The 22,205-nt window shown below is 48.1% G+C and overlaps 21 non-coding genes across 21 annotated transcripts; all 21 read right to left on the minus strand.

Moving 5' to 3' along the window:
- Window positions 1–1,859: 1,859 nt before the first annotated feature.
- On the minus strand, window positions 1,860–2,023 carry LOC134950691 (U1 spliceosomal RNA). Its single transcript, XR_010183566.1, has one exon. It is a non-coding gene; the product is annotated as a U1 spliceosomal RNA (small nuclear RNA).
- A 670-nt stretch (window positions 2,024–2,693) lies between these two features.
- Window positions 2,694–2,856, minus strand: LOC134952046 (U1 spliceosomal RNA). The gene has a single exon (XR_010184666.1). It is a non-coding gene; the product is annotated as a U1 spliceosomal RNA (small nuclear RNA).
- A 152-nt stretch (window positions 2,857–3,008) lies between these two features.
- LOC134951388 (U1 spliceosomal RNA) lies at window positions 3,009–3,172 on the minus strand. Its single transcript, XR_010184137.1, has one exon. It is a non-coding gene; the product is annotated as a U1 spliceosomal RNA (small nuclear RNA).
- Window positions 3,173–3,843: 671 nt separating this feature from the next.
- Window positions 3,844–4,006, minus strand: LOC134952934 (U1 spliceosomal RNA). Its single transcript, XR_010185306.1, has one exon. It is a non-coding gene; the product is annotated as a U1 spliceosomal RNA (small nuclear RNA).
- Window positions 4,007–4,158: 152 nt separating this feature from the next.
- On the minus strand, window positions 4,159–4,322 carry LOC134950287 (U1 spliceosomal RNA). Its single transcript, XR_010183232.1, has one exon. It is a non-coding gene; the product is annotated as a U1 spliceosomal RNA (small nuclear RNA).
- Window positions 4,323–6,944: 2,622 nt separating this feature from the next.
- On the minus strand, window positions 6,945–7,107 carry LOC134953423 (U1 spliceosomal RNA). The gene has a single exon (XR_010185569.1). It is a non-coding gene; the product is annotated as a U1 spliceosomal RNA (small nuclear RNA).
- A 152-nt stretch (window positions 7,108–7,259) lies between these two features.
- Window positions 7,260–7,423, minus strand: LOC134951284 (U1 spliceosomal RNA). Its single transcript, XR_010184053.1, has one exon. It is a non-coding gene; the product is annotated as a U1 spliceosomal RNA (small nuclear RNA).
- A 671-nt stretch (window positions 7,424–8,094) lies between these two features.
- LOC134953217 (U1 spliceosomal RNA) lies at window positions 8,095–8,257 on the minus strand. Its single transcript, XR_010185494.1, has one exon. It is a non-coding gene; the product is annotated as a U1 spliceosomal RNA (small nuclear RNA).
- Window positions 8,258–8,409: 152 nt separating this feature from the next.
- LOC134950945 (U1 spliceosomal RNA) lies at window positions 8,410–8,573 on the minus strand. Its single transcript, XR_010183774.1, has one exon. It is a non-coding gene; the product is annotated as a U1 spliceosomal RNA (small nuclear RNA).
- Window positions 8,574–9,243: 670 nt separating this feature from the next.
- LOC134952539 (U1 spliceosomal RNA) lies at window positions 9,244–9,406 on the minus strand. The gene has a single exon (XR_010185041.1). It is a non-coding gene; the product is annotated as a U1 spliceosomal RNA (small nuclear RNA).
- Window positions 9,407–9,558: 152 nt separating this feature from the next.
- LOC134950432 (U1 spliceosomal RNA) lies at window positions 9,559–9,722 on the minus strand. The gene has a single exon (XR_010183352.1). It is a non-coding gene; the product is annotated as a U1 spliceosomal RNA (small nuclear RNA).
- An 831-nt stretch (window positions 9,723–10,553) lies between these two features.
- LOC134952591 (U1 spliceosomal RNA) lies at window positions 10,554–10,716 on the minus strand. Its single transcript, XR_010185083.1, has one exon. It is a non-coding gene; the product is annotated as a U1 spliceosomal RNA (small nuclear RNA).
- A 152-nt stretch (window positions 10,717–10,868) lies between these two features.
- On the minus strand, window positions 10,869–11,032 carry LOC134950775 (U1 spliceosomal RNA). Its single transcript, XR_010183635.1, has one exon. It is a non-coding gene; the product is annotated as a U1 spliceosomal RNA (small nuclear RNA).
- Window positions 11,033–11,703: 671 nt separating this feature from the next.
- LOC134953424 (U1 spliceosomal RNA) lies at window positions 11,704–11,866 on the minus strand. The gene has a single exon (XR_010185570.1). It is a non-coding gene; the product is annotated as a U1 spliceosomal RNA (small nuclear RNA).
- A 152-nt stretch (window positions 11,867–12,018) lies between these two features.
- On the minus strand, window positions 12,019–12,182 carry LOC134951285 (U1 spliceosomal RNA). Its single transcript, XR_010184054.1, has one exon. It is a non-coding gene; the product is annotated as a U1 spliceosomal RNA (small nuclear RNA).
- A 671-nt stretch (window positions 12,183–12,853) lies between these two features.
- Window positions 12,854–13,016, minus strand: LOC134953218 (U1 spliceosomal RNA). Its single transcript, XR_010185495.1, has one exon. It is a non-coding gene; the product is annotated as a U1 spliceosomal RNA (small nuclear RNA).
- A 152-nt stretch (window positions 13,017–13,168) lies between these two features.
- LOC134951484 (U1 spliceosomal RNA) lies at window positions 13,169–13,332 on the minus strand. Its single transcript, XR_010184216.1, has one exon. It is a non-coding gene; the product is annotated as a U1 spliceosomal RNA (small nuclear RNA).
- A 671-nt stretch (window positions 13,333–14,003) lies between these two features.
- On the minus strand, window positions 14,004–14,166 carry LOC134953429 (U1 spliceosomal RNA). The gene has a single exon (XR_010185573.1). It is a non-coding gene; the product is annotated as a U1 spliceosomal RNA (small nuclear RNA).
- Window positions 14,167–14,318: 152 nt separating this feature from the next.
- Window positions 14,319–14,482, minus strand: LOC134950806 (U1 spliceosomal RNA). The gene has a single exon (XR_010183661.1). It is a non-coding gene; the product is annotated as a U1 spliceosomal RNA (small nuclear RNA).
- Window positions 14,483–15,152: 670 nt separating this feature from the next.
- On the minus strand, window positions 15,153–15,315 carry LOC134952540 (U1 spliceosomal RNA). The gene has a single exon (XR_010185042.1). It is a non-coding gene; the product is annotated as a U1 spliceosomal RNA (small nuclear RNA).
- Window positions 15,316–15,467: 152 nt separating this feature from the next.
- LOC134950541 (U1 spliceosomal RNA) lies at window positions 15,468–15,631 on the minus strand. The gene has a single exon (XR_010183442.1). It is a non-coding gene; the product is annotated as a U1 spliceosomal RNA (small nuclear RNA).
- Between the last annotated feature and the right edge of the window lie 6,574 nt (window positions 15,632–22,205).

Raw genomic sequence — 22,205 nt, forward strand, 5'->3', positions numbered from 1 at the left:
GGATCACACAAACTCTATTCATAGGGCTGACTTCACTTAGGGGAGATGTTCTCGCCCCGCAAAGAAGTGCGAGTATATACCGCACTTACGGTACCATTGGATTTACAGATATTTTCTTGCAATACACTATGGGGGTCATTCTGAGTTGATTGCTCGCTAGCAGTTTTTAGCAGCCTTAAAACGGTGGAGTTAACATATCTCACGTGGAAGGTGGTCATGTTATTAGCCTTGGCTTTGGCTAGGCGAGTGTCGGAATTAGCGGCTTTGTCACATAAAAGCCCATATTTGGTGTTCCATGTGGATAGAGCGGAATTGCGGACCCATCCTCAATTCCTACCAAAAGTGGTCTCATCTTTTCATATGAACCAATCTATTGTGGTGCCTTTGGCTACGCGTGACTTGGAGGATTCCGAGTTACTTGATGTGGTCAGGGCTTTGAAAATTTACGTGGCCAGGACGGCTAGAGTCAGGAAAACTGAAGCGCTGTTTGTCCTGTATGCAACCAACAAGATTGGTGCCCCTGCTTCAAAGCAGGCTATTGCTCGCTGGATTTGTAACACGATTCAGCAAGCGCATTCTATGGCTGGATTGCAGTTACCGAAATCGGTCTAGGCCCATTCCACGAGGAAAGTGGGCTCTTCTTGGGCGGCTGCCCGAGGGGTCTCGGCACTACAGCTGTGTCGAGCTGCTACTTGGTCAGGTTCAAACACCTTTTCAAAATACTATAAGTTTGATACCCTGGCTGAGGAGGAACTCATGTTTGCTCAATCGGTGCTGCAGAGTCATCCGCACTCTCCCGCCCGTTTTGGAGCTTTGGTATAATCCCCATGGTCCTTATGGAGTCCCCAGCATCCTCTAGGACATTAGAGAAAATAAGATTTTAAACCTACCGGTAAATCTTTTTCTCGTAGTCCGTAGAGGATGCTGGGCGCCCGTCCCAAGTGCGGACTACTTCTGCAATACTTGTATATAGTTATTGCTTCAATAAGGGTTATGTTATAGTTGCATCGGTCCTGCACTGATGCTACAGTATGTTGTTTTTTCGTACTCATAACTGGGTAGTTTATCACAAGTTATACAGTGTGATTGGTGTGGCTGGTATGAATCTTGCCCTGGATTAACAAAATCCTTTCCTCATACTGTCAGTCTCCTCTGGGCACAGTTTCTCTAACTGTGGCATAGAGGCGCATAGAGGGAGGAGCCAGTGCACACCCAGAACTAAAGTCTTTCTTAAAGTGCCCATGTCTCCTGCGGAGCCCGTCTATCCCCATGGTCCTTACGGAGTCCCCAGCACCCTCTACGGACTACGAGAAAAAGATTTACCGGTAGGTTTAAAATCTTATTTTCTACTTTATTCTTTTCTATCCTAGTTTATTACGACCAACTCTCATCCAAGGAGTTTGATATTCTACTACCTGCATGCAATTTAAATTGCTTAAATTGTTTATATGGTTGATTTGTCCTTCACAACCCATAATCTGCAACTTGGATGTACTTGTGTCATTGAAAATCTTATAATAAAAATGTTTATATATTGAAAAAAAAAGTTATAAGACATATGCATTCAATATTTGAAGAAACAAAATAAAATAAAGCTATGTATTGGGTTTCACTAACAAGCACATTGGAAGACTTGACTACTGTTAAAAGACATGCATTACATGGTATAGAGCCACAAACCACAATGTAGTAAAATAAAAACAAACTTACATGTGCTAGAGCTGGGGAGGGTCGCTGCTCGGGCAGCCCCCTGTCAAGTGAAGGAGATCCAACTGAGGCAGCACAAGGGAACTCTCGAAAGAAGAACAAGGCTAGAGGAAAATCTGAGACAAAGAAATCTGACTTTTACCAGAGCTGACCAGAGGAAAGCACAAACACTGTCCCCCACTACCACAAATAATGCAGTCGAGTTTCCCACATTTGTGGAAATCACAGGGGTCAGCATACCCAGAATGCAATGAATGAACCTCACCCTGGGAGAACAATCTTCATGACCATGGTATCTCCTATGCAAAATAAGTATGATTTGGGATAGGGCTGGGGAGGGCCGCTGCTCAGGCACATCTCTGTCAAGTAAAGGAGATTCAACTGAGGCAGCACAAGGGAACTCTCATCTGGGGACAACAACTGCAGGGAGAACACATATTTTCAGATGAACATGGGAGGGCAGAAGGCTACCTAATACTGAAGCACCCCCAAACAACAAACAAAATGCAACAACTAGTGCAAGCATTCCTGGGGGAAGGCCTGCAGCAGATGGATTTGCATATGGTGATGTCATCCAAGCAGTGGGTCAAAGTTGGCTTCAACCCTCGTCTGCATATGAAAAGAGAAAAGGGGCGTGCAGGGCATGGCAGCCTTTTGCGGCGCTTGGATGACCCCTAGCTCGCATTAAACACCTCCACCCTCCTTCGGTGTGGGGCTCATGTTGGCTATGCCCCAGCCCCTGAAGCATTCAAGCTGATTTCTTGCAGCAGTTGGCACTGTAACAGCTCCAGAGCTGCTCTGTAAGGCAAATAAAAGGGTGTGGGACCTGCAGCACTACCTGTAGTTCGCATTGTGCGTTGGAAGGCAAAAAGTAAGCAGACGGGAGAAGACAGGATAGTGCGCAAGGGCATAGAAGGGAGCGGCTCAAGAAAAGAGAAGTGGAAACAGACAGCAAACTAGGCTGGAGAGAGACCTGAGACAAAGAGATCTGAATTATACGAGAGCCGACCAGGGGAAACACAAATTATGCAGTCAAGTTTCCCACATTTGGGGAAATCGCAGGAGCAGCACACCCAGAGTGCAATGGGTGAGCCTTGCCCTGGGAGAAGCACCTTCATGATCATAGTATCTCACCTGGCAGGTAAGTAGGAGTTGGGCTAGAGCTGGGGAGGGTCGCTGCTCGGGCACCCCCCTGTCAAGTGAAGGAGATCCAACTGAGGCAGCACAAGGAAACTCTCGAAAGAAGAACAAGGCTAGAGGAAGATCTGAGACAAAGAAATCTGACTTTTACCAGAGCTGACCAGAGGAAAGCACAAACACAGTCACTCACTACCACAAATAATGCAGTCAAGTTTCCCACATTTGGGGAAATCACAGGGGTCAGCATACCCAGAATGCAATGAATGAACCTCACCCTGGGAGAACAATCTTCATGACCATGGTATCTCCTATGCAAAATAAGTATGATTTGGGATAGGGATGGGGAGGGCCGCTGCTCAGGCACATCTCTGTCAAGTAAAGGAGATTCAACTGAGGCAGCACAAGGGAACTCTCATCTGGGGACAACAACTGCAGGGAGAACACATATTTTCAGATGAACATGGGAGGGCAGAAGGCTGCCTAATACTGAAGCACCCCCAAACAACAAACCAAATGCAACAACTAGTACAAGCATTCCTGGGGGAAGGTCTGCAGAAGACGGATTTGCATACGGTGATGTCATCCAAGCAGTGGGCCAAAGTTGGCTGGAACCCTCATCTGCATATGAAAAGAGAAAAGGGGTATGCAGGGCATGGCGGCCTTTTGCGGCGCTTGGATGACCCCTAGTTCGCATTAAATACCCCCACCCTCCTTCTCTGTGGGGCTCATGTTGGCCATGCCCCAGCCCCTGAAGCATTCAAGCTGATTTCTTGCAGCAGCTGGGCACTGTAACAACTCCAGAGCTGCTCTGTAAGGAAAGTAAAAGGGTGTGGGCCCTGCAGCACTACCTGTAGTTTGCATTGTGCGTTGGAAGGCACAAAGTAAGCAGACGGGAGAAGTCAGGATAGTGAGCAAGGGCATAGAAGGGAGCAACTCAAGAAAAGAGAAGTGGAAACAGACAGCAAACTAGGCTGGAGAGAGACCTGAGACAAAGAGATCTGAATTATACGAGAGCCGACCAGGGGAAACACAAATTATGCAGTCAAGTGTCCAACGTTTGGGGAAACCGCAGGAGCAGCACACCCAGAGTGCAATGGGTGAGCCTTGCCCTGGGAGAAGCACCTTCATGATCATAGTATCTCACCTGGCAGGTAAGTAGGAGTTGGGCTAGAGCTGGGGAGGGTCGCTGCTCGGGCACCCCCCTGTCAAGTGAAGGAGATCCAACTGAGGCAGCACATGGAAACTCTCGAAAGAAGAACAAGGCTAGAGGAAGATCTGAGACAAATAAATCTGACTTTTACCAGAGCTGACCAGAGGAAAGCACAAACACAGTCCCCCACTACCACAAATAATGCAGTTGAGTTTCCCACATTTGGGGAAATCACAGGGGTCAGCATACCCAGAATGCAATGAATGAACCTCACCCTGGGAGAACAATCTTCATGACCATGGTATCTCCTATGCAAAATAAGTATGATTTGGGATAGGGCTGGGGAGGGCTCAGGCACATCTCTGTCAAGAATTTATAAAGTCTATACATATATATAACCAAATGTCAATAAATATATATAGAACCCAGTGCTCCTATCAAAACTTATCTATTTCACCAATTTGTTGCTTATTTAATCTTTATACATCTATTAATTTTCACCATATATTATAAAATGGTGCTCCCATAGGTAGTACTGTTCTACCAATAATAAACCAAATTTTAAAGATAATCACACTTGTTATCAAGGGAGCGCAAAAAATAAAATATACAAGCTCTTTATTTTAAAAAAAATATATATAGACAGAAGAAACCCACATTCAATAAAATACAATGGAGTCAACATATATAGGCACCACTATCCATATCTAAATGTAATCAGGATCTATTTCATATTGCCCTTGATGACAACGGAATGTTTATTAAAGTGTCCAAAAAATCCTCCTGGATACAGCTGTTGTAATTTAATCGTTACTTTCCAATTGTAATTGATACATTAAATTCCTTCTTGTGGATGAACAGCAACAGTTGTAACCAACGCCTCTTATTTACTGCAGTTAAAGTTCATATGTAACTCACGTGAGTAATGAAAGAAAACAGGGGGAGAGCGCTGTGATGGTTGGTGAAACACAGCGGTATGCTACGACCCCCGTTAACCGTGGCTGGATCTTATTGGCACTCGCGGTCGGGATATTTCTCCCTGCCGTGGGGTAGAGACCTCCTTTTGCTCGGTCTCAAATTGCTTTTTCCCCTTCACCGCTGTCTTTACATCAGACGTCCGCCGTGATGTAGCTCGTTCATGAACGGGCTTATATCTCAGCAATCAGAGTGTCCGGTAATCACCTTCCTTACGTGTTTCTCCGCTGTTATCCAAGAGCGGTTTCGTCAGAGGATACATCAGCAGCCTAGCAGGCTCTTTTTAAAATGCACCGGACCAATAGTATTACTAATTAGTTGATTGGATACATACATGTACTAATTGGATGCATACATGTAATGACTCACATATGGAACAACTTTCTAATTGCAATTGCACATATAAAGGCATTTCATAATATAAAAATAAGCAACATGGTGATTAAAAATAATAATAAAATAAGCAACAAGGTGGTTTAAAAAATAACAGAAAATATATAATCTATATACAGATTAACCTATAATCTTTCAATCAATACCTCATATCTATAATCACATATACATAATTCAGAGACTCAGCACTAAGGATCCCCATTTACTTATATAAAACCTTTTAGGGTAACATAAATCCACGCCACTACTAAAGCAGTTCTTGTGGCGCAGGGGAAACATCAAATGCACTCTATGCAGCTAGTCCCATGTTCGAATCCAACCTGCTCAGCTTAACATCCATATTATTTATTTACTTTTAATGGGATCATTCTATCAATTCATTTTTACCTTTAATTTTTGTTAATATTATTTCTATATTTCATTATTTTAACCCCTGGAATAATTACATTGCTGTTTAAACAACAAAAAGAATTGAAGAAAAAATAAATATTAAACAGACAATTTAAGGATTCGAAGATTTAAATATTTAAAGATTTTAAAATTTAAAACAGGGAGGGGGGGAGAGGGAGGGGGGCCTTTTGGGAGAAGGAGGGGAAAAAAATAAAAATAGAAAAAAAATATATATATATAGAACCAAGAGAAAGTGTAAAAAGAGGATGGAGGAAGAAATCTGATGTTCATCATTACTAGTGGATTTTACTAAGGAACATTAAAGGAATACACACAACATGATTATACAGTTTCATCCTAAGAGGAAAGCTGTTTCCAAAATAGCTACTTCTAATAATTTTGTTTATTTATTAAACATACAATAAATGGATATTCAATAAATAATATATTAGGTAAATCAATAGATAAAATCTTCAGAGACTGCCAATGTTGTTCAGTTCGATGCTCTCATTCAGACCATCAGGTGTAAGGGTACCCAAAGAAAAAATCCAAAATGCCTCCCTTGTCAAGTAAAGGAGATTCAACTGAGGCAGCACAAGGGAACTCTCATCTGGGGACAACAACTGCAGGGAGAACACATATTTTCAGATGAACATGGGAGGGCAGAAGGCTGCCTAATACTGAAGCACCCCCAAACAACAAACCAAATGCAACAACTAGTACAAGCATTCCTGGGGGAAGGCCTGCAGCAGATGGATTTGCATATGGTGATGTCATCCAAGCAGTGGGTCAAAGTTGGCTTCAACCCTCGTCTGCATATGAAAAGAGAAAAGGGGCGTGCAGGGCATGGCGGCCTTTTGCGGCGCTTGGATGACCCCTAGTTCGCATTAAACACCTCCACCCTACTTCGGTGTGGGGCTCATGTTGGCTATGCCCCAGCCCCTGAAGCAATCAAGCTGATTACTTGCAGCAGCTGGGCACTGTAATAGCTCCAGAGCTGCTCTGTAAGGCAACTAAAAGGGTGTGGGCCCTGCAGCACTACCTGTAGTTCGCATTGTGCGTTGGAAGGCACAAAGTAAGCAGACGGGAGAAGTCAAGATAGTGCGCAAGGCATAGAAGGGAGTGGCTCAAGAAAAGAGAAGTGTAAACAGACAGCAAACTAGGCTGGAGAGAGACATGAGACAAAGAGATCTGAATTATACGAGAGCCGACCAGGGGAAACACAAATTATGCAGTCAAGTTTCCCACATTTGAGGATATCGCAGGAGCAGCACACCCAGAGTGCAATTGGTGAGCCTTGCCCTGGGAGAAGCACCTTCATGATCATAGTATCTCACCTAGCAGGTAAGTAGGAGTTGGGCTAGAGCTGGGGAGGGTCGCTGCTCGGGCACCCCCCTGTCAAGTGAAGGAGATCCAACTGAGGCAGCACAAGGGAACTCTCGAAAGAAGAACAAGGCTAGAGGAAGATCTGAGACAAAGAAATCTGACTTTTACCAGAGCTGACCAGAGGAAAGCACAAACACAGTCCCCCACTACCACAAATAATGCTGTCAAGTTTACCACATTTGGGGAAATAACAGGGGTCAGCATACCCAGAATGCAATGAATGAACCTCACCCTGGGAGAACAATCTTCATGACCATGGTATCTCCTATGCAAAATAAGTATGATTTGGGATAGGGCTGGGGAGGGCCGCTGCTCAGGCACATCTCTGTCAAGTAAAGGAGATTCAACTGAGGCAGCACAAGGGAACTCTCATCTGGGGACAACAACTGCAGGAGGTACACATATTTTCAGATGAACATGGGAGGGCAGACGGCTGCCTAATACTGAAGCACCCCCAAACAACAAACCAAATGCAACAACTAGTGCAAGCATTCCTGGGGGAAGGCCTGCAGCAGATGGATTTGCATATGGTGATGTCATCCAAGCAGTGGGTCAAAGTTGGCTTCAACCCTCGTCTGCATATGAAAAGAGAAAATTGGCATGCAGGGCATGGCGGCCTTTTGCGGTGCTTGGATGACCCCTAGTTCGCATTAAACACCTCCACCCTCCTTCGGTGTGGGGCTCATGATGGCTATGCCCCAGCCCCTGAAGCATTCAAGCTGATTTCTTGCAGCAGCTGGGCACTGTAACAGCTCCAGAGCTGCTCTGTAAGGCAAGTAAAAGGGTGTGGGCCCTGCAGCACTACCTGTAGTTTGCATTGTGCGTTGGAAGGCACAAAGTAAGCAGACGGGAGAAGTCAGGATAGTGCGCAAGGGCATAGAAGGGAGCAACTCAAGAAAAGAGAAGTGGAAACAGACTGCAAATTAGGCTGGAGAGAGACCTGAGACAAAGAGATCTGAATTATACGAGAGCCGACCAGGTGAAACACAAATTATGCAGTCAAGTGTCCAACATTTGGGGAAACCGCAGGAGTTGCACACCCAGAGTGCAATGGGTGAGCCTTGCCCTGGGAGAAGCACCTTCATGATCATAGTATCTCACCTGGCAGGTAAGTAGGAGCTGGGCTAGAGCTGGGGAGGGTCGCTGCTCGGGCACCCCCCTGTCAAGTGAAGGAGATCCAACTGAGGCAGCACAAGGGAACTCTCGAAAGAAGAACAAGGCTAGAGGAAGATCTGAGACAAAGAAATCTGTCTTTTACCAGAGCTGACCAGAGGAAAGCACAAACACAGTCCCCCACTACCACAAATAATGCAGTCCAGTTTCCCACATTTGGGGAAATCACAGGGGTCAGCATACCCAGAATGCAATGAATGAACCTCACCCTGGGAGAACAATCTTCATGACCATGGTATCTCCTATGCAAAATAAGTATGATTTGGGATAGGGCTGGGGAGGGCCGCTGCTCAGGCACATCTCTGTCAAGTAAAGGAGATTCAACTGAGGCAGCACAAGGGAACTCTCATCTGGGGACAACAACTGCAGGGAGAACACATATTTTCAGATGAACATGGGAGGGCAGAAGGCTGCCTAATACTGAAGCACCCCCAAACAACAAACCAAATGCAACAACTAGTGCAAGCATTCCTGGGGAAGGCCTGCAGCAGATGGATTTGCATATGGTGATCTCATCCAAGCAGTGGGTCAAAGTTGGCTTCAACCCTCGTCTGCATATGAAAAGAAAAAAGGGATGTGCAGGGCATGGCGGCCTTTTGCGGCGCTTGGATGACCCCTAATTCGCATTAAACATCTCCACCCTCCTTCGGTGTGGGGCTCATGTTGGCTATGCCCCAGCCCCTGAAGCATTCAAGCTGATTTCTTGCAGCAGCTGGGCACTGTAACAGCTCCAGAGCTGCTCTGTAAAGCATGTAAAAGGGTGTGGGCCCTGCAGCACTACCTGTAGTTTGCATTGTGCGTTGGAAGGCACAAAGTAAGCAGACAGGAGAGGTCAGAATAGTGCGCAAGGGCATAGAAGGGAGCGGCTCAAGAAAAGAGAAGTGGAAACAGACAGCAAACTAGGCTGGAGAGAGACCTGAGACAAAGAGATCTGAATTATACGAGAGCCGACCAGGGGAAACACAAATTATGCAGTCAAGTTTCCCACATTTGGGGAAATCACAGGGGCAGCACACCCAGAGTGCAATGGGTGAGCCTTGCCCTGGGAGAAGCACCTACATGATCATAGTATCTCACCTGGCAGGTAAGTAGGAGTTGGGCTAGAGCTGGGGAGGGTCGCTGCTCGGGCACCCCCCTGTCAAGTGAAGGAGATCCAACTGAGGCAGCACAAGGGAACTCTCGAAAGAAGAACAAGGCTAGAGGAAGATCTGAGACAAAGAAATCTGACTTTTACCAGAGCTGACAAGAGGAAAGCACAAACACAGTCCCCCACTACCACAAATAATGCAGTCAAGTTTCCCACATTTGGGGAAATCACAGGGGTCAGCATACCCAGAATGCAATGAATGAACCTCACCCTGGGAGAACAATCTTCATGACCATGGTATCTCCTATGCAAAATAAGTATGATTTGGGATAGGGCTGGGGAGGGCCGCTGCTCAGGCACATCTCTGTCAAGTAAAGGCGATTCAACTGAGGCAGCACAAGGGAACTCTCATCTGGGGACAACAACTGCAGGGAGAACACATATTTTCAGATGAACATGGGAGGGCAGAAGGCTGCCTAATACTGAAGCACCCCCAAACAACAAACCAAATGCAACAACTAGTGCAAGCATTCCTGGGGAAGGCCTGCAGCAGATGGATTTGCATATGGTGATGTCATCCAAGCAGTGGGTCAAAGTTGGCTTCAACCCTCGTCTGCATATGAAAAGAAAAAAGGGATGTGCAGGGCATGGCGGCCTTTTGCGGCGCTTGGATGACCCCTAATTCGCATTAAACATCTCCACCCTCCATTCAAGCTGATTTCTTGCAGCAGCTGGGCACTGTAACAGCTCCAGAGCTGCTCTGTAAGGCAAGTAAAAGGGTGTGGGCCCTGCAGCACTACCTGTAGTTTGCATTGTGCGTTGGAAGGCACAAAGTAAGCAGACAGGAGAGGTCAGAATAGTGCGCAAGGGCATAGAAGGGAGCGGCTCAAGAAAAGAGAAGTGGAAACAGACAGCAAACTGATTTCTTGCAGCAGCTGGGCACTGTAACAGCTCCAGAGCTGCTCTGTAAGGCAAGTAAAAGGGTGTGGGCCCTGCAGCACTACCTGTAGTTTGCATTGTGCGTTGGAAGGCACAAAGTAAGCAGACAGGAGAGGTCAGAATAGTGCGCAAGGGCATAGAAGGGAGCGGCTCAAGAAAAGAGAAGTGGAAACAGACAGCAAACTAGGCTGGAGAGAGACCTGAGACAAAGAGATCTGAATTATACGAGAGCCGACCAGGGGAAACACAAATTATGCAGTCAAGTGTCCCACATTTGGGGAAATCGCAGGAGCAGCACACCCAGAGTGCAATGGGTGAGCCTTGCCCTGGGAGAAGCACCTACATGATCATAGTATCTCACCTGGCAGGTAAGTAGGAGTTGGGCTAGAGCTGGGGAGGGTCGCTGCTCGGGCACCCCCCTGTCAAGTGAAGGAGATCCAACTGAGGCAGCACAAGGGAACTCTCGAAAGAAGAACAAGGCTAGAGGAAGAAATGAGACAAAGAAATCTGACTTTTACCAGAGCTGACCAGAGGAAAGCACAAACACAGTCCCCCACTACTACAAATAATGCAGTCAAGTTTCCCACATTTGGGGAAATCACAGGGGTCAGCATACCCAGAATGCAATGAATGAACCTCACCCTGGGAAAACAATCTTCATGACCATGGTATCTCCTATGCAAGATAAGTATGATTTGGGATAGGGCTGGAGAGGGCCGCTGCTCAGGCACATCTCTGTCAAGTAAAGGAGATTCAACTGAGGCAGCACAAGGGAACTCTCATCTGGGGACAACAACTGCAGGGAGAACACATATTTTCAGATGAACATTGGAGGGCAGAAGGCTGCCTAATACTGAAGCACCCCCAAACAACAAACCAAATGCAACAACTAGTGCAAGCATTCCTGGGGGAAGGCCTGCAGCAGATTGATTTGCATATGGTAATGCCATCCAAGCAGTGGGTCAAAGTTGGCTTTAACCCTCGTCTGCATATGAAAAGAGAAAAGGGGCGTGCAGGGCATGGCGGCCTTTTGCGGCGCTTGGATGACCTCTAGTTCGCATTAAACACCTCCACCCTCCTTCGGTGTGGGGCTCATGTTGGCTATGCCCCAGCCCCTGAAGCATTCAAGCTGATTTCTTGCAGCAGCTGGGCACTGTAACAGCTCCAGAGCTGCTCTGTAAGGCAAGTAAAAGGGTGTGGGCCCTGCAGCACTACCTGTAGTTTGCATTGTGCATTGGAAGGCACAAAGTAAGCAGACGGGAGAAGTCAGGATAGTGCGCAAGGGCATAGAAGGGAGCGGCTCAAGAAAAGAAAAGTGTAAACAGACAGCAAACTAGGCTGGAGAGAGACATGAGACAAAGAGATCTGAATTATACGAGAGCCGACCAGGGGAAACACAAATTATGCAGTCAAGTTTCCCACATTTGAGGATATCGCAGGAGCAGCACACCCAGAGTGCAATTGGTGAGCCTTGCCCTGGGAGAAGCACCTTCATGATCATAGTATCTCACCTAGCAGGTAAGTAGGAGTTGGGCTAGAGCTGGGGAGGGTCGCTGCTCGGGCACCCCCCTGTCAAGTGAAGGAGATCCAACTGAGGCAGCACAAGGGAACTCTCGAAAGAAGAACAAGGCTAGAGGAAGATCTGAGACAAAGAAATCTGACTTTTACCAGAGCTGACCAGAGGAAAGCACAAACACAGTCCCCCACTACCACAAATAATGCTGTCAAGTTTACCACATTTGGGGAAATAACAGGGGTCAGCATACCCAGAATGCAATGAATGAACCTCACCCTGGGAGAACAATCTTCATGACCATGGTATCTCCTATGCAAAATAAGTATGATTTGGGATAGGGCTGGGGAGGGCCGCTGCTCAGGCACATCTCTGTCAAGTAAAGGAGATTCAACTGAGGCAGCACAAGGGAACTCTCATCTGGGGACAACAACTGCAGGAGGTACACATATTTTCAGATGAACATGGGAGGGCAGACGGCTGCCTAATACTGAAGCACCCCCAAACAACAAACCAAATGCAACAACTAGTGCAAGCATTCCTGGGGGAAGGCCTGCAGCAGATGGATTTGCATATGGTGATGTCATCCAAGCAGTGGGTCAAAGTTGGCTTCAACCCTCGTCTGCATATGAAAAGAGAAAATTGGCATGCAGGGCATGGCGGCCTTTTGCGGTGCTTGGATGACCCCTAGTTCGCATTAAACACCTCCACCCTCCTTCGGTGTGGGGCTCATGATGGCTATGCCCCAGCCCCTGAAGCATTCAAGCTGATTTCTTGCAGCAGCTGGGCACTGTAACAGCTCCAGAGCTGCTCTGTAAGGCAAGTAAAAGGGTGTGGGCCCTGCAGCACTACCTGTAGTTTGCATTGTGCGTTGGAAGGCACAAAGTAAGCAGACGGGAGAAGTCAGGATAGTGCGCAAGGGCATAGAAGGGAGCAACTCAAAAAAAGAGAAGTGGAAACAGACTGCAAATTAGGCTGGAGAGAGACCTGAGACAAAGAGATCTGAATTATACGAGAGCCGACCAGGTGAAACACAAATTATGCAGTCAAGTGTCCAACATTTGGGGAAACCGCAGGAGTTGCACACCCAGAGTGCAATGGGTGAGCCTTGCCCTGGGAGAAGCACCTTCATGATCATAGTATCTCACCTGGCAGGTAAGTAGGAGCTGGGCTAGAGCTGGGGAGGGTCGCTGCTCGGGCACCCCCCTGTCAAGTGAAGGAGATCCAACTGAGGCAGCACAAGGGAACTCTCGAAAGAAGAACAAGGCTAGAGGAAGATCTGAGACAAAGAAATCTGACTTTTACCAGAGCTGACCAGAGGAAAGCACAAACACAGTCCCTCACTACCACAAATAATGCAGTCCAGTTTCCCACATTTGGGGAAATCACAGGGGTCAGCATACCCAGAATGCAATGAATGAACCTCACCCTGGGAAAACAATCTTCATGACCATGGTATCTCCTATGCAAAATAAGTATGATTTGGGATAGAGCTGGGGAGGGCCGCTGCTCAGGCACATCTCTGTCAAGTAAAGGAGATTCAACTGAGGCAGCACAAGCGAACTCTCATCTGGGGACAACAACTGCAGGGAGAACACATATTTTCAGATGAACATGGGAGGGCAGAAGGCTGCCTAATACTGAAGCACCCCCAAACAACAAACCAAATGCAACAACTAGTGCAAGCATTCCTGGGGGAAGGCCTGCAGCAGATGGATTTGCATATGGTGATGTCATCCAAGCAGTGGGTCAAAGTTGGCTTCAACCCTCATCTGCATATGAATAGAGAAGAGGGGCGTGCAGGGCATGGCGGCCTTTTGCGGCGCTTGGATGACCCCTAGTTCGCATTAAACACTTCCACCCTCCTTCGGTGTGGGGCTCATGTTGGCTATGCCCCAGCCCCTGAAGCATTCAAGCTGATTTCTTGCAGCAGCTGGGCACTGTAACAGCTCCAGAGCTGCTCTGTAAGGCAAGTAAAAGGGTGTGGGCCCTGCAGCACTACCTGTAGTTCGCATTGTGCGTTGGAAGGCAAAAAGTAAGCAGACGGGAGAAGTTAGGATAGTGCGCAAGGGCATAGAAGGGAGCGGCTCAAGAAAAGAGAAGTGGAAACAGACAGCAAACTAGGCTGGAGAGAGACCTGAGACAAAGACATCTGAATTATACGAGAGCCGACCAGGGGAAACACAAATTATGCAGTCAAGTTTCCCGCATTTGGGGAAATCACAGGGGCAGCACACCCAGAGTGCGATGGGTGAGCCTTGCCCTGGGAGAAGCACCTACATGATCATAGTATCTCACTTGGCAGGTAAGTAGGAGTTGGGCTAGAGCTGGGGAGGGTCGCTGCTCGGGCACCCCCCTGTCAAGTGAAGGAGATCCAACTGAGGCAGCACAAGGGAACTCTCGAAAGAAGAACAAGGCTAGAGGAAGATCTGAGACAAAGAAATCTGTCTTTTACCAGAGCTGACCAGAGGAAAGCACAAACACAGTCCCCCACTACCACAAATAATGCAGTCGAGTTTCCAACATTTGGGGAAATCACAGGGGTCAGCATACCCAGAATGCAATGAATGAACCTCACCCTGGGAGAACAATCTTCATGACCATGGTATCTCCTATGCAAAATAAGTATGATTTGGGATAGGGCTGGGGAGGGCCGCTGCTCAGGCACATCTCTGTCAAGTAAAGGCGATTCAACTGAGGCAGCACAAGGGAACTCTCATCTGGGGACAACAACTGCAGGGAGAACACATATTTTCAGATGAACATGGGAGGGCAGAAGGCTGCCTAATACTGAAGCACCCCCAAACAACAAACCAAATGCAACAACTAGTGCAAGCATTCCTGGGGAAGGCCTGCAGCAGATGGATTTGCATATGGTGATCTCATCCAAGCAGTGGGTCAAAGTTGGCTTCAACCCTCGTCTGCATATGAAAAGAAAAAAGGGATGTGCAGGGCATGGCGGCCTTTTGCGGCGCTTGGATGACCCCTAATTCGCATTAAACATCTCCACCCTCCTTCGGTGTGGGGCTCATGTTGGCTATGCCCCAGCCCCTGAAGCATTCAAGCTGATTTCTTGCAGCAGCTGGGCACTGTAACAGCTCCAGAGCTGCTCTGTAAAGCATGTAAAAGGGTGTGGGCCCTGCAGCACTACCTGTAGTTTGCATTGTGCGTTGGAAGGCACAAAGTCAGCAGACAGGAGAGGTCAGAATAGTGCGCAAGGGCATAGAAGGGAGCGGCTCAAGAAAAGAGAAGTGGAAACAGACAGCAAACTAGGCTGGAGAGAGACCTGAGACAAAGAGATCTGAATTATACGAGAGCCGACCAGGGGAAACACAAATTATGCAGTCAAGTTTCCCACATTTGGGGAAATCACAGGGGCAGCACACCCAGAGTGCAATGGGTGAGCCTTGCCCTGGGAGAAGCACCTACATGATCATAGTATCTCACCTGGCAGGTAAGTAGGAGTTGGGCTAGAGCTGGGGAGGGTCGCTGCTCGGGCACCCCCCTGTCAAGTGAAGGAGATCCAACTGAGGCAGCACAAGGGAACTCTCGAAAGAAGAACAAGGCTAGAGGAAGATCTGAGACAAAGAAATCTGACTTTTACCAGAGCTGACCAGAGGAAAGCACAAACACAGTCCCCCACTACCACAAATAATGCAGTCAAGTTTCCCACATTTGGGGAAATCACAGGGGTCAGCATACCCAGAATGCAATGAATGAACCTCACCCTGGGAGAACAATCTTCATGACCATGGTATCTCCTATGCAAAATAAGTATGATTTGGGATAGGGCTGGGGAGGGCCGCTGCTCAGGCACATCTCTGTCAAGTAAAGGCTGTCAGGAATCGACTTACCAGACTGGCATCCGTCCGCCGCTGCGGGCTCCGTCCTGGCTCCCTGCGGTCGCCTGTCGCCTGTGCCCCTGCCATGGGACATCGTCAAGGTCCTGGGGGCACTCCTGAGCCAGCGGGCGTGTGCGCGCCGCGTCCCCGCTGGGCCGCGGCGTGGGCGCCGCCATGACAGTTTCCAAACAGCTAGTATGCTGCGGCCAATCCGGTGCGTGGCCGCACCCACTGTCCTTTCCTCCATCCAATCCCTGCACACCATGGGGTATATAGGAGGCTACAGTTTCACCTCACAGGCATCCTGGACTTTGTGTCATTCTGACAACCTGCATGAAAGGATCGACTCCTGTTTCTCCTGAGTTCCTGGTTCTCTGCTAAGAACTTATACTCCTGGTGATTCTGCTTTGCTCCCGTGGAACTTCAAGGCTCAGCAATACCAGCAACCTGCATTGGGCTTCACACTCATCACCACCTTGTGTGCTTCAGCCTGCAGTTGAAGACTAAACTCCAGGTGTGTTCATTCCTCCACCTGTGACACAGCTTGCTGCTGCCAGTGCCTCATCACCTGCACTGTGAGTTGGTCTCCTGCTTATGCTCAGGTTTGCAATATCCATCTACTGCCTTAGTTCTCTGTTTTAAAACCCTGCTCTGGTTTCTAAACCAGAATCATTTCATTGACATTCATTCTGTTGTTTTATATTTCCGGATATGATTTCTCAAGTCACCTATCATCCATTACCATAGACTATTTGTTATCATTCCAAGTGTTTGACTTTTCTCATCTGATTTATTATTTCTGCTGCATTTCTGTTTAAACTTATCTGCTAAATAAAATACCATTGCGCTCATGCGCAAGAACGTGATACAACCTCCTCGTCTCTTTCCTCCTACCTCCACTGACCCACTAGCGCCCCCTCCGGGGACACAGACCAAACACAATCTGACAGTAAGTCCAGGATCGATGGACTCGGATGGTGGACGGAGTGTGGGGTCAGAGGCCTTGCAAAATCTGGTCTCCCGTCTGGATGGTCAAGATGTTGCGCAGCAGCAGATGCTTCACTTTCTACAAGGGATGTCCTCCCGATTGGATACACTGCAGCAATCCCTGCCAAGTGTACTCTCACCTACTGTTACCCCAGCACCTGCCAGTGCTGTAAGTTCTTCTATGTCGGCTGCATCAGCTCCAGTGTCTCGTCTGCACCTGCCCGTGCCGAGCAAATATGATGGCAGTCCTAAATTATGTCGCGGGTTTCTTAATCAGTGCGAAATACAGTTTGAGTTATTGCCACATAACTTTCCTACACCAAGGTCCAAGGTTGCCTACATCATTTCCTTACTCTCTGGATCTGCTCTGAATTGGGTGTCTCCTCTGTGGGAACGTGCTGACCCTCTGATCAATAACTACTCAGACTTCGTGTCAACCTTTAGACGGATCTTTGACGAGCCTGGTCGTGCAACATCAGCTTCGGCAGACCTGATCCAACTTCGTCAAGGTAACCGAAGCATGGGACAATATGTCATCCAGTTCCAGACGTTGGCTGCAGAAGTCCAATGGAACAACCAAGCTCTGGTAGCAACCTTCTGGCACGGACTTTCGGATCGGATCAAGGACGAACTGGCAACCCGTGACATCCCTGTTCAACTGTCTGACTTGATCTCCCTGTGTATAAAGCTGGACTCTCGCATCCGCGAACGCAATAATGAACGCGCTCGGAGTGAACCTCGCAGAGTAAGGTTCATACCTTCTGTACAGTTTCAGCCTCCTTCTTCTGACGAGCCTATGCAGGTAAATAGGTCCCGCCTAACCCCTGAGGAGCGGGCAAGAAGATTACGAGAGAGGCTTTGCCTATACTGTGCTGCTGCGGGTCATCAAATTAACTCCTGCACGATGCGTTCGGGAAACGCCAGATCCTGACTTGTAAGGGAGGAGTCAAGTTAGGATCATTCAGTCAAGCTCCTTCTCAACAAGATCTCATTCTTCCAGTGACGCTAGAAACTTCCGTTGGGCTCCAGTCTGCGTCAGCATTAGTGGACTGCGGTGCTGCAGGAAATTTTATCACCCAAGCTGCGGTAAACAAATTTTGCTTGTCTACCTGTGAACTCTCTTATCCTGTATACATTACTGCTGTGGATGGTAGTAGAATCTCTAAAGGGAACATTTCACATCAAACTACCCCAGTGGTTCTGGGAGTTGGATTTCTCCATTCAGAAGTGATCAAGTTCCTGGTCATCCCTCAAGCCACCCAGGAGATTGTCTTGGGCATGCCTTGGCTTCAACTACATAACCCACAGTTCGACTGGACAACGTTGCAGCTTACCTCATGGAGTTCACACTGTCATCATTCCTGCTTAGCCCAAGTGTGTCCCATCAAGTCTACCGAAGTAAAGTCACAGCTAACACTCCCAGCAGCTTATCAAGACTTCGCAGACGTCTTCTGTGAAAAGGCTGCTGATATCCTGCCGCCCCATAGGGAATGGGATTGTCCCATCGATCTCCTTCCTGGCAAGAAGCCACCCAGGGGGCGCACCTACCCTTTGTCTGTTCCTGAAACAGAGGCGATGAGTAATTACATCAGAGAGAATCTTCAGAAAGGATTCATCCGTCCGTCATCATCACCCGCTGGTGCAGGTTTTTTCTTCGTCAAAAAGAAGGATGGTGGACTACGTCCATGCATTGACTATCGGGGTCTCAATGACATTACCATCAAGAATAGTTATCCTCTACCACTTATTACCGAACTTTTTGATAGAGTTAAGGGGGCTCGCATCTTTACCAAGTTAGATCTCCGCGGTGCCTATAATCTCATCAGAATCCGGAGTGGTGACGAGTGGAAGACAGCCTTCAACACTCGAGATGGCCATTATGAATACCTGGTAATGCCATTTGGGTTAAGTAATGCTCCAGCGGTATTCCAACACTTCGTGAACGAGATCTTTCGTGATGTCCTGTATAAGTACCTTGTTGTTTACTTAGATGATATTCTTATCTTTTCTCAAGACCTTCCATCTCATCGCCTACAAGTCTGTGAAGTTCTCCGACGTCTTCGTGAGAACCGTCTCTACGGGAAATTATCTAAATGTACCTTCGAAGTTCCCTCTATACCCTTCCTGGGGTATATAATTTCCGGATCGGATCTTCAGATGGACCCGGCAAAATTGGAAGCCATTGCCAATTGGTCCATTCCAAACTCCCTCAAATCTATCCAGCGGTTCCTGGGTTTTGCCAACTATTATAGAAAATTTATTCGAGGATTCTCCACTCTCATCGCTCCTATTACCAACCTGACTCGGAAAGGGGCAGATCATTCCAACTGGTCAGAAGAAGCCTTGGCAGCCTTCCGGAAGATCAAGCTAGCCTTTATGTCTGCTCCAGTGCTGTCACAGCCAGATGTCAACAGGCCGTTCGAGTTGGAGGTAGATGCCTCTACAGTTGGGGTTGGAGCTGTTCTCTCCCAGAAGGGATCTGATGGGAAAGTTCACCCTTGTGGATTCTTTTCTCGCAAGTTTCTTCCCGCAGAAGCTAACTACTCCGTGGGAGATCAAGAGTTACTGGCAATCAAACTGGCTCTCGAGGAATGGAGATATCTCCTAGAAGGGGCTAAACATCCGTTTAACATCTTCACGGATCATAAAAACCTGCTATACCTAAAAGCAGCTCAGTGCCTTAACCCTCGCCAGTCCAGGTGGGCTATGTTTTTCTCACGTTTTAATTTTAGGCTTCATTTCCGCCCAGGTTCACAGAATGTGAAAGCCGACGCATTATCCCGGTCCATGGAATCGGAAGAGGGAACATCTGACTCTGTGCCACATTCCATCCTGAGTCCCGTGGTTTTCGCTGCCTCTCAAGTCTCTCCAGCTCCACCTCCGGGTAAGACTTTTGTTTCCCCAGAACTCCGTCCCAAGTTGCTAGCTTGGGCCCACCAATCCAAGTTCACTGGTCATCCTGGTGTCCTGAAGACATTCAAGTTCCTTTCTGCGTCATATTGGTGGCCGAAGATGAAAGTGGACATCCAGGATTTCGTGGCATCCTGTCCTAAATGTGTGCAGCACAAGACTCCTCGTCAGTCTCCAGCAGGTCAGTTACAACCCTTATCTGTCCCTAATCGTCCTTGGTCTCACCTATCAATGGATTTTATCACTGATCTTCCACCTTCTCAGGGACATAACACTATTTGGGTTGTAGTGGACAGATTTTCCAAGATGGCTCATTTCGTTCCTCTCCAGGGTCTCCCTTCAGCCCCGAAACTTGCCCAGATCTTCCTACAGGAGATCTTCCGTTTACACGGTTTACCCTCCGAAATAATATCTGATCGGGGGGTACAGTTTGTAGCAAGGTTTTGGAGGGCCCTCTGTTCTGCCATGCAGATAAAATTGAAATTCTCGTCATCATACCATCCTCAGACGAACGGGCAGACAGAGAGAGTCAATCAAGAACTTGAGACTTTCCTAAGGCTATATGTAACATCCTCCCAGGATGATTGGTTCAATCTGCTCCCATGGGCCGAGTTTGCCCATAACTTTCGTTACCACACTGCTACAGACACGACACCTTTCTTTGCAGTCTATGGGCAACATCCCCGGGTACCTGAATTCCAAGAACTCCCTCACATGGATGTTCCTGCTGCCACTACTGCTCTGACTCAGTTTTCCTCTATTTGGAAAAGAATTCATGTTTCCCTCAAAAAAGCCTCCAGTCGATACAAGATCTACGCCGACCGCAAGAGACGTGCGGTTCCCCATTTGAAACCGGGGGACAGGGTTTGGTTATCAACCCGCAACCTTCGTCTCAGGGTCCCATCCATGAAGTTTGCACCACGCTTCATTGGTCCATACCCTATTGAGAGTGTCATCAACCCAGTGGCTTACAAGTTGAAATTACCACCTTCACTTCGTATTCCTAATGCCTTTCACATTTCTCTCCTCAGACCTCTAGTCCTAAACCGCTTTCAGAATACTCTTCCAGCAGGTCCCAAGGTTCGAACTCAGCGGGGCGTGGAATTTGAGATCAACAAGATTCTGGACTCTCGTTGCCGGTATGGACGTCTCCAGTACCTGGTCGATTGGTTCGGTTATGGCCCAGAGGAGAGAAGCTGGGTGAATTCATCTGATGTCCATGCTCCTAGGTTGGTCCGTGTCTTCCACAGCACTCATCCCTCCAAACCACGTGGGTGTTCGGTGTCCACCCCTAAAGGAGGGGGTACTGTCAGGAATCGACTTACCAGACTGGCATCCGTCCGCCGCTGCGGGCTCCGTCCTGGCTCCCTGCGGTCGCCTGTCGCCTGTGCCCCTGCCATGGGACATCGTCAAGGTCCTGGGGGCACTCCTGAGCCAGCGGGCGTGTGCGCGCCGCGTCCCCGCTGGGCCGCGGCGTGGGCGCCGCCATGACAGTTTCCAAACAGCTAGTATGCTGCGGCCAATCCGGTGCGTGGCCGCACCCACTGTCCTTTCCTCCATCCAATCCCTGCACACCATGGGGTATATAGGAGGCTACAGTTTCACCTCACAGGCATCCTGGACTTTGTGTCATTCTGACAACCTGCATGAAAGGATCGACTCCTGTTTCTCCTGAGTTCCTGGTTCTCTGCTAAGAACTTATACTCCTGGTGATTCTGCTTTGCTCCCGTGGAACTTCAAGGCTCAGCAATACCAGCAACCTGCATTGGGCTTCACACTCATCACCACCTTGTGTGCTTCAGCCTGCAGTTGAAGACTAAACTCCAGGTGTGTTCATTCCTCCACCTGTGACACAGCTTGCTGCTGCCAGTGCCTCATCACCTGCACTGTGAGTTGGTCTCCTGCTTATGCTCAGGTTTGCAATATCCATCTACTGCCTTAGTTCTCTGTTTTAAAACCCTGCTCTGGTTTCTAAACCAGAATCATTTCATTGACATTCATTCTGTTGTTTTATATTTCCGGATATGATTTCTCAAGTCACCTATCATCCATTACCATAGACTATTTGTTATCATTCCAAGTGTTTGACTTTTCTCATCTGATTTATTATTTCTGCTGCATTTCTGTTTAAACTTATCTGCTAAATAAAATACCATTGCGCTCATGCGCAAGAACGTGATACAACCTCCTCGTCTCTTTCCTCCTACCTCCACTGACCCACTAGCGCCCCCTCCGGGGACACAGACCAAACACAATCTGACAAAGGCGATTCAACTGAGGCAGCACAAGGGAACTCTCATCTGGGGACAACAACTGCAGGGAGAACACATATTTTCAGATGAACATGGGAGGGCAGAAGGCTGCCTAATACTGAAGCACCCCCAAACAACAAACCAAATGCAACAACTAGTGCAAGCATTCCTGGGGAAGGCCTGCAGCAGATGGATTTGCATATGGTGATGTCATCCAAGCAGTGGGTCAAAGTTGGCTTCAACCCTCGTCTGCATATGAAAAGAAAAAAGGGATGTGCAGGGCATGGCGGCCTTTTGCGGCGCTTGGATGACCCCTAATTCGCATTAAACATCTCCACCCTCCTTCGGTGTGGGGCTCATG

Source organism: Pseudophryne corroboree, chromosome 8 (genome assembly GCF_028390025.1).
Source record: "Pseudophryne corroboree isolate aPseCor3 chromosome 8, aPseCor3.hap2, whole genome shotgun sequence".
In the NCBI taxonomy this organism is placed as follows: Eukaryota; Metazoa; Chordata; class Amphibia; order Anura; family Myobatrachidae; genus Pseudophryne; species Pseudophryne corroboree.